The 6791-nt window shown below is 55.2% G+C and overlaps 1 long non-coding RNA gene across 1 annotated transcript; it reads right to left on the bottom strand.

Annotated features, from left to right (window-relative positions):
- Window positions 1-279: 279 nt before the first annotated feature.
- LOC113933736 lies at window positions 280-2321 on the bottom strand. Its single transcript, XR_003523435.2, has 2 exons — window positions 2120-2321; window positions 280-1136 (listed from the first exon to the last, which is right to left on the bottom strand). It is a non-coding gene; the product is annotated as an uncharacterized LOC113933736 (long non-coding RNA).
- Window positions 2322-6791: the final 4470 nt, after the last annotated feature.

Raw genomic sequence — 6791 nt, 5'->3', positions numbered from 1 at the left:
TCAACAAAACAAGGCAGCTTTGGGAATGACCCCCTGCCTCCCTTCCGATAACAAAGCCTGCTGTGCTTCAAAGCCACTGTCTCAGTCACTGGCTTACTGTGCATCAGGTGCATGAACAACAGGACAAATCCCCACGGGGAAGGGAGGAGGATCAGAGGTGCCTGGGACTGGGGTGTGAGGGGCCGGTTGGGAAGGAGCACACGGCCACATCTCCGGTGAGGGAGAGGTTCCAGATCTCTACTGTGGTCATGGTCGCATGGGCGCTCACACGTGCCGAAGTTCGTGAAAACGTACACCCAAAGTGGTCGCATTTTATTTTACGTAAGTCATACCTCAACAGAGCTGATCTTTAAGAAGATGCAAATACTGTTTCTGGCTCCACATATCTTCATTAAGTGATGCCCCTCTTCTACAGCAGCACCACCAAGCAAGTCACACCTTTGCCTCGCGCCTACCATCTCGGAGACTGCCTCGACAACAGAGACACCCTCTTCCTTCTCCGTGGTTGCCTGCTTTGCCACTCTTCCTGTACTGAACATGGCAGAAACTTCAGGAAACCACATGCGTTCACGCATTCACTCAGCCGGCCAGGCAACAAGTGTTTCTTGTGTCTGTTAGTTCCAGGCACTGTGCTAAGAGAGACTGAAGTGTAAATAAGACACCATGTGCACCCTGTATCTTACAAGAGGCAGGGAGACACAAGGCAAATCAGCACAGAACGGCATCAGTAACTAGCTGTGCAAGTCCAAGTCCTGGGGCACAGTATGCCCACAAAGGGGGGATCCGTGTCCTCTCCAGGGTCAGGTCCAAAGAGATGCCACGTGAGGTGGGTCCCACAGCGCCGGCGGAGGAACGAGGGCGCCCATGAAAGGGCGTCAGAGAGAGGAGGGATATGCAGACGGCGCGACGAGCAGACCTGGACTATGGGGAGACCCGTGCCTGAGGGCGAGCTGGGGCTCAAGGTGCCGGCCCGGGGCAGCACACAGCCCCTCGCACATCCGGACGCTGTCCGCAGGTGTGGCCTCTGACACCTCATTTCTCTGACGTGGGGATATAGAAGTACGGTTTCCCTACTTTAAAACCGGTCACATACTGGAGCGTGTTCATCTGCCGCGACCTGCCGACCGCAGTTGCTCCTTCAGAGACAATAATGGAGAAGCAAAGCGGTAACAAATTCCCGATTTACCTGTAACACCCAACTCTGGGCCGGGGGCGGGGTCACACACGACTTGTAAAGGTTTAATCCTGCAGGGAACAACTATGAAAGGACGAACAAGGATTATTTAGAACGCTAATCTGAACTCGCGAGGAGCAATACCAGAAACTACACCGGGTTCATGCCGCTCGAGGACGTACTTTTCTCAACGCAGCCGCTTCTAAGGAAGCGTCATTAAAACCGAATTCCCGCACCGCACGCACGACACCCGCCCGGGGAAGGCCCCCAGAGGAGCGCGGGCGAGAACGTCGCTCGGCCCTCCTCCGCACACGCAGGCGGCCGTCCACAGCGGGCAGGGCGCTCACGCCCGCCGCCTGCGCACGCGAGGGGCTCAGCCCGCGCCCGCGGCCCCCGCCGTCCGCTCCCGTCCGGGGAAGGCTCGTCAGCCGGCCTCCTGCGCCGGCAGCGGGAGGGGCAGGCTCCGCGGACGGCCGCCGGAGAGCCGGGCGCTGCTCAGGGCGGCGGGGAGGGAGTCGTGGCTGGGGAGGAGAGCTGCCGCGTCCGCGGGGGCTGGGCGCTGGGCGCTGGGGCGGGCGTCACCTCCTCGCGAGGTGACAGGGCCGGGGACGCGGGGTTCCGTCGCCTCTCGATGGCGTCACAGGCCTGCGCGGACCCGAGGCCCAAAGGCCCAGGCGCGGCCGCGCGCAGCCCGCACCACGAAATACCTGCGGGAGAGGAACCCGCGGGCGAGGTGGGCGACACACGCTGGGGGCCAGGGGGCCAGCCTCGCTCCTCCGCCCGCTTGGCTGCCTCAGTCGCGGGCCGCCAGGCCGCGCCCGCGCAGGGCCGTCTTCCTCGCCTTCGCTCCCCAGGCGCGTTGGGGTCTCTCGCTGAGCGGCCGCGTGCCCCGGGCAACTCAAGTCAGGACTTTTGGCCCGCCCAGGTCGGAGGCCCACGCTGTACCTGCGTTCTCCGCCTGCAGAGGGCCCACCCCTCAGCTCGGCCGGCCACCATGTTGCCCCGCGGACCCCACTGTGTCCGTTTGGGCACGCAGGAGCACCGCTCCTCACTCCCCGTCCCTAACGTCTTGTAGCGGCCATGCTGTGCGGCTGTGCGCGTGCGCCGGGCCCCTCGCCCCTTCAGCTTCCGCTAGTCGTGCGCGGCTCCGGGACCACGCTCTGCGCGTGCGCAGAGCTTCTTCCTCCCAACCTGTCCCGGACGCCGAGCGGCGCTGTGCGCGGCTCTGCGCGTGCGCTGAGCCGCACCTGATCCCGGCGGTTTACGTGGCAGTATGTTGGGCCGCTGCGGCACTGCGCTCTCTCTGCGCGTGCGCGGTCTGATAGCCGTCTTGGCGTCTGGGTGTGCGCGTCTAAGTGAGAGCGCTCACACACACGGTGCTTGCAGTTTTTTATTTGTAGCGTAAGGTTTCTCCAACAGAGACGTCACGGGTATTATGTTTTCCCAAAATAAACATGATTTTTTTTTTAGAAAAAGATTTATTTATTTGAGAGAGAGCATGAGTTGGTGGAGGAGCAGAGGTAGAGGCTCCAAGCAAACGCTCGCCTGAGCCCGGAGCCCAGTTCCATCTCACAGCCCATGAGATCATGACCTAAGCTGAAACTAAGTCACATGCTTAACCTACTGCACCACCCAGGTGCCCCACACTAATGCTCTTTTTTGAACATACCTTTGACGGGTCACTTTAATGTCCTCCTGGTGGCCTCCGTACCACTGATCATCTTGGCTCATTTAGGTTCTAAAAACCCGAGGCCAAGGAAGGTCTTTGCTGCCTTGTGGGGTCTTTGTATTGTTAGCTGGGGAGGTCGTTTCTCCCAGGGGGTCTCGGCCGCCAGGAGCCCCTCCTGGACTTTGTGGGGTCAGGAACCTGGGGAGTGGGCGGAGACCCCTCAGGGCAAGTTCACTGACTGCTCAGCACCAGAAGGCACTGTGGGAAAGTTCCACTTTTAGGTGGGGAAACTGGTCCTGGGGTGTGAACTAGGGGTGTCCCAGAGATGCCTGCTTGGCCAGAGTTAAGTCCTCACCACCTTTGCTCCAACCCCAGCCCTGAGAACTTGCCCTCCAAAGGGCAGCCTTTCTTTGATGGCCCTGGTGGATGCATGGTGATTCGCAGTCCAGGAAGTGGGTGGGAGAGGCTGGGTCAGAAAAGCCAGAGAGCATGGCCCTGTGCGGCGTACAGAAGGGCCAGTGTCAATCGCGGAGGGGGGGATGCTAAGTTAACCTGCACAATAATGGGGAGAGAAGGTACGGGCCATGGCCAGACTCTGTGCAGTCTGGGGCTGAGGGGTCAGAGTGACACCTCCTTTTCCCTTTGGGTGGGAGATGGCCTGGGTGGGGCTGCAGCAACTCCTCCTGTTCAGAGTTTGCCCACCTTGAAGGTGCCCCAGAGCTACCTCACACCCCACGCCCCCTGAGGTGCCCACCCATCTCACCACTTGTATTTCTTGAGACTTGGGGGCTGTGACGATGGGATGCTTGGGTGTTGGGATGGGGAGGGGGTGGGAGGTACGTCTTGTCCTAATCACCGTATATGCAGGAGTGATGTATTAGTTAGTACAAGACAATGAAAACAAAGGCCAGAGGATCACAGCCAGGCTGCAACCCAGTGCTTGGAATGAGAACGAGCAGTTTAGGCCCAGGCTGAAATGTAGGCAGGGAGGGAGGACCTCCAGGAGGAAGGCAGGGGACCTGACACCTCCAGGGTGGGGAGGGGTGAGGGCGACTTGGACCTGGCAGATTGAAGGGGGCCAGGCAGCCAAAGCAAAGTCCACATAGGCAAATTTGAATGTGTCCTGCACTACAGATGAGAGCAATATTAGACCAACATAGATATGTTATCCATCCCAGAATGTCGCCTGGAATTTCTATTATAATTTGGTTTTAGATTATATATTTCTGCTTGATCTGTCTCTTTCTCTTAAAAATGGAATACAACATGGCAATTCTGGCGATCTCTGTCCTGGCTCATCAAGATTTTAGTGCACTAAGATTTTATTGGCTAATTAGAATTAATCGTAATTCTGGGATACTTAATAATGCCCTTATGCAATTTTCCCTGTTGCCCATGGAGAATGAGATGAAGCGCATGTGGCGCAGACGGGATCTGTTCCTCATCGGCCACTCTAATGGGGTCACATAAAGTAGCCCTGGGCGGGAAGGCCCAGTCCCTGAACTGCCTCCACAGCCCTTCCAGAAGCTCCACACTCAATTCTGGGGAGTTGAAAGCACTTTAGAGATCAAGGGAATAATGACAGACATAGATGAGACAGCTCGCAGAATCTGCTAGCATGATCTTTTTAAGATCCATCAGCAACAATGTCAAGCCCAGATGGCTTGGTCCTGAGTTCCCTCACCATCAATATACCTTTTATCCTGGTTCCTCTGAATTATTTGTGCAGAAAACTGGTTTTGCCTAGCTGGGAAGGCCTGTTTATATGCACATTTCTTTTTAGACAACCCCTCTATTGTCACAGATTTTTTTCCTATCTATTTTTTTTTTTTTTAAGATTTTATCCATTTGACAGAGAGAGACACAGCGAGAGAGGGAACACAAGCTCGGAGAGGGAGAAGCAGGCCTCCTGCCGAGCAAGGAGCCCGATATGGGGCTCGAACCCAGGACCCTGGGATCATGACCTGAGCCGAAGGCAGACGCTTAACGACTGAGCCACCCAGGCACCCCTTTCCTATCTATTTTTGAGTAATTCCTGGGAATAACATAGAAGAGGCATTAGAAATGACTGTCTCCTGGATGCAGGTCCGTTTTTCCTCCACTGCACTCTCCTACAATGAGGTGAGAGTGGAAACTGCTATACTTTTAGATGAAATTTCTTTGGGAAATAGTTTCTATTTTATCAGTAATTCTCTGGCTTTTTTTGGGGGGGTACCTCTGGCTAATATTGTAAACCAATATTCATAACACTACCTAAGAGCTTTGGGATAAATGGATTGTAATGGAGAAAAGCTGTTCTCCAGTGCACATTAGAAGCAGGCCTTGGCAAATAAGGGCACAGAGAAGATGCTAACAAACAAGAGGGATGGCCCCCAGGGCCAAGAGAGAGCATCTGAAAACAAGACAGGCATGAACACATATCTGCAGCGGGACAGCACCAGGGCCTCCCCGGAGAAGAACTGGGCTGTGCTAGCTGATCCCCACACATCTAGGAGCCGTCAGTCTGTCCCGTCCGTCCTCGACAACATGAAGATCTTGGTGCCCTGCCCGGCCCTCTGCCTCTTCAGCTCCTCTCAAATAGCTGTTTTTATATCGCAAAGCGGATAAGATGTCTCTTTTGTTCCATAACCATAACTAAGTCTCTCTAGGTCTTGGGTATCTGTGTGGTAGTGTGTTTAGGGGCCAGTATAGCAGCCCCCCCCACCCCTCTGCAGGCCCAGAAGCATGAGCCTGAGCCAATGGGAAGGAAACATCGCCAGCGCTAAGGCCAAATACTTTTTCCGTATAAGCCATTTTTTTCTTTAAAATCATGCCACATTTAAATTTCTTTACACTAATAACTTTATCTCTCAAAATTATAATTGCTGTTCTTTTCGTACGAGAGATTAAATAAGGTCGACATATCACAGTCTCCTTCTCAGCCGTCTCTAGGAGGCTGGTTCTTTCCGGGGACCCCATCCCTTCCCTCACCATCCAGAATCTCCGGGACCCTGGCCTGTGGCTACTGCCATCCCTGAGCCATCCCTTCCTTCCCACAGCCCTGCTGCCCTGGTCTGGGACCTCCTCTGCTCCACATCTGCATTCACAAGGGAGCTGAGGGGTTGCTGCGGCAGGAGCTGAGAAGTGCCAACCGGGCTTACCACTTGCACCCCAGTGGTCTGGTCTTTCTGGAGACATCTGGGGAAACACTGGCTCATGGGCACTCCTGAGGGGGGAGAAGGCTGGTCCTGGGGGCATGCCACCAGTCCCTGCCCATGACCCAGTGTGGGTGGCGAGGGTTACTTCTGCAAATGCCGAGACCAGGCTGGGCTGTTCACACCCCCAGAGTAGAGATGGAGGACTTTGAGGGTTTTGTGGGGCAGGAGTATTTGCCCAGGCTGCTTCTGAATAGAGCCTCCCACCCCCCCGGAATACACAGGGATTGTGTTTGTGACATGCGTGCAACTCACAATGCCCCAGGGTAATCCCAAAGATGTAAAGGGGGGTATGGTCAGGGGAAGTCTGTGCAGCTAGTGACAGTCCCTACAGGCCACTGGCCCCAGCCAGCCTCCTCTTGGGACTAGCCCAGGAGACTGCACAGCTGTGCACGGTGGGGCCTCCTGATCACTTGTGGCTTTTCCTTGGAGTAAAGAGGCAGCCTATACGGCCCCGTTCGAGTCCTATCAGCAGCTGCAGGAACTTTCCCCACCAACTCTCCACCATCCACATGGGCAGCCTTGCTTTCAGGCTATAATTAAGGAAAAAATAAACATTACTGGAGACATTGCAGGATGGGACACTTGCTGCTCTCTTCTGAAGCTGTAAACGTGATGGATGACCCATTGTTGGATGATTATGAAAGATGAACCAGCTTACGAATTTCAACAGAACCTAAAATATCATCAATGAGCACAGTCAGCTTAATGGTTCATAAACCAGCTGCTTAATTGTTGTGACACAGAAGGTCGA

This window comes from Zalophus californianus, chromosome 10 (assembly GCF_009762305.2).
Source record: "Zalophus californianus isolate mZalCal1 chromosome 10, mZalCal1.pri.v2, whole genome shotgun sequence".
Taxonomy (NCBI): domain Eukaryota; kingdom Metazoa; phylum Chordata; class Mammalia; order Carnivora; family Otariidae; genus Zalophus; species Zalophus californianus.
Note: the sequence above shows the minus strand (reverse complement) of the source record. Positions and strands in the feature narration are given on the sequence as shown.